Source organism: Puntigrus tetrazona, chromosome 3 (assembly GCF_018831695.1).
Source record: "Puntigrus tetrazona isolate hp1 chromosome 3, ASM1883169v1, whole genome shotgun sequence".
Taxonomy (NCBI): domain Eukaryota; kingdom Metazoa; phylum Chordata; class Actinopteri; order Cypriniformes; family Cyprinidae; genus Puntigrus; species Puntigrus tetrazona.
In genome coordinates, this window is record NC_056701.1 from 16,929,734 (window position 1) to 16,932,981 (window position 3,248).

The 3,248-nt window shown below is 38.2% G+C and overlaps 1 pseudogene; it reads left to right on the forward strand.

The window, feature by feature from the left end:
* Positions 1–310: 310 nt before the first annotated feature.
* On the forward strand, positions 311–1,963 carry LOC122341867 (annotated as a pseudogene).
* The last annotated feature ends 1,285 nt before the right edge of the window (positions 1,964–3,248 follow it).

The following is a 3,248-nucleotide window of genomic DNA, read 5'->3' on the forward strand; positions in this document are numbered from 1 at the left end:
AAATCTGTTAATAGACTGGAGTGTACACGTGCAATATGTACACCCCGAAGACACCCCCACCGGGTCTGATGAGGTGCCTGTGGGTGCTGTACAGGAGAGGAAGTCCCCTCACTTCTGAGGTCCAGCTCGTGCAGGACATCCTGGAGAAGGGTAAGAACAAGAAATCTGTGAGAATTAGAAAATTTTGTTAGAAAGCATTATATATATATATATATACTGTACAGTATAATATAAAATTGCATTTCATACTAACCCCAAATGTTTGTCTGTTAATAGGCCATATTCATAACAAATATAAAATCGGCCAGAAGCTGGGTGAAGGAGGATGTGGCAGTGTTTACGGAGGGATTCGCTGCATGGATGGACTTGAGGTATACATTTTCTTCACTTAAAAACAACACGTCTGTTCAGGATTTATGACTGGAGTGATATCAGCTATCTGCATGTGCTAATTGTTCATCTTAATTTGTTTTGTTGATTAGGTGGCTGTGAAATGTTCAAAGAAGTTTCCAGACATGTCATCTATCCGAGTGGTGAGTAGACTGCGTTCCCTGTCTTAGTATTGTCTCTTAGTCACTGTTTTCAGTTTATTCATGTTAACCAAAGACAAACTGTTTTGATTTGTGAAGTCTTAAGGAAACCACTTCCGTCTAAGCATCATGTTTTCTTTCTTTTAGCCTGGTCAACCCAAACGTGTCCCCATGGAGGTTGGCCTGATGCTCATGGCCATTGATGGCCCCAGCTTTCCCCAGATAATTGAGCTGCTTGACTGGGAGGACGACGAAGACCACTATGTAATGGTCATGGAGCGCCCCGTGCCTTGCGTGGACTTGTTCACTTTTCTCCATGACTATGGAGGAAGCCTTGATGAGGGGACGGCACGAAAGATCATGCGGCAGGTCATTAATGCGGCTAAAACTTGCTGCTTGGCGTGGCGTCTTCCATCGGGATATAAAGCTGGAGAACGTCCTGGTGAACCAGGACACCTTTAGAGGTCAAATTAATTGACTTTGGGTGCGGTGCGCTCATGAAGAGATCTGCCTTCAAAGTCTTCTGTGGTACGTGACATGAAGTATTTTATTCATAGTCTCACAGAAACACATCTTACGTGCACTCAACATGCTGAGACAATTTATTAAACATCAGACATCCTTCCTGCAGGCACACAAGAGTACTGTCCACCCGAGGTCAGCATGAAGGGCAGGTACCACGCAAAACCCACTACAGTGTGGACGCTGGGGTTCATCCTGTATGAAATGCTGTGTGGGGAATGTCCTTCATCACACGACCGTCACATGATCGCTGTGGACCTCTGGAGCAGACCTGGCTTGTCAAAAGGTGAGATCTTCATCAAACAACAACCGACTCTGTGTCGTACAAAAAGAGAGCAGGTGTAAAGTAAAAGGTACATGATCAAATGTCTTTTTGCAGAATGCTGCCAGATGATTTCGGATTGTCTGCAGCCTGATCCACAGAAGAGACTCAGACTGGATAAGATGCATCTCCATGAATGGTTTAAGGTACGGAGTCTTAAGACTAGCTAAGCGTTTTCTTGGTTTAGCTTGATCGTCAGTCGTCATTAACTTTAAAGTCAGCTTTTCTCTAAATGTGATGTATTTAGACAAATAATGCTGATTTATGTTATGTTTCAGGTCACGGAGTAACCTCCAAAAAAGAACACAAAGAGCCTCAAAAAAATAAAAAAAAACTCCTCTCACAGCCGGCCTGTTGTTTTGAGTCTCTAGTCAGCTTTGTGTCTGGTGGTCTGTCAAGAGTGGTCTTTCCATCAGTCTACTTAGCAGCAATATCTGTGTCTGGTAGTATCATCTGCTTGGGGATCTGTAAATATATGCATTGTATATTCATAGAATTTATTATAAGGAATTGTGTAAGAAAATATGTAAAAAAAAATTCAGTGAGAAAAAACTGTAAATATATAATAAAATGTTATATTTACATTGTGCTGTTCCCTTGTAACGTTTTATATTCCCCTACAGTCCTTTAGGCTTCTGTCAAAGTAATTTAAAGTAATGTCTAAATCAGTGTCAAGTACCGTTCTTGAAGTGTCACCCCCAACATTTCAGCCTGAATCTAAACAATTAAATGAATACTTGTTTGTTCAAACAAACAAGACAATTAAATGTCATTTACAAATATTAGCCTATATCAGATAGGGTTGAACTCGAACTAATCGTGTTTTATCATTTAACTTGCAAACTCTAAAATTATACATTATTGTATAAACTATCTAGGAGTTACAGAAAGTAAAGCCCACAATGTTTCTATTGCTGTCATTGATTTTGGATGAGCAGTTCAAAGACTGGTCATTTCAGCTGGAGAGTCTACTGTCTACTCACTATTCTTCAATGTCTGGTGTCTCTTCAGCAAGGTTATAGAGTGTAAATGAGCCTTTCAGCAGATGATTCAAACTAGATTCCATCTCAATTTCAAGACATAATTGCTACTGCTTTTAACTAAATGTGTCTTATTTGTAGACCAATCAGGATGTTGTAATTCACAGGTCATGCCTCCTGATGCTAAATGAAAGTTGGTTGTGAAGTTGACAAAAGCATCACCTTCAGTGGTGGACCCTTCAGATTTGTTTAAATAAATAACTTTCAGATTTATTTAATTTATTTCTGAGCCTTTCAGATTCTTTTAAATATCTTTATAATCTTTAATAATGTTAAATATAGGCCTATTTCATGTTTTAAGTATCAAGATCAAAGTCACCATCTATTTCGTTTATTTTATAGTAAAACATTAAATAATAACATAATAATAATAACAACAACAAGACAACCATGAAGGATAAGTTATAATCATATTAAATCAAAATCTATTAAAAAACAATACCAAAATTCATATATGCACTACAGTGGTGGACAGAAGTGACATTTATTTATATTTACAGACTATTCAGGTATATTTACGGTTTAATTAGGCTCAGATGTGACATGGAATCCTTTTTAAATTTAGATTGTTTACCTATTATTTCATTATTATTATTATTAGGCTACTATTATTAGGTTATGAATTAAATATTACAAAATGAAACTAACGGCCAGTGGGTGGCGGCAAGTCACTGTTTGTCACTGAATCGTTCGTTCAAACGGTTCAAACAACTGATTCGTTCAGGAGCGAAGCAAGCGACTGTTCAAAAGATTCGTTCAAAAGCATGTTTATTCATAAAGCTGCTCAGTGCTGACGAAACTCTTTGGACCATCCTTTTCTTGAAATGTAAGTCG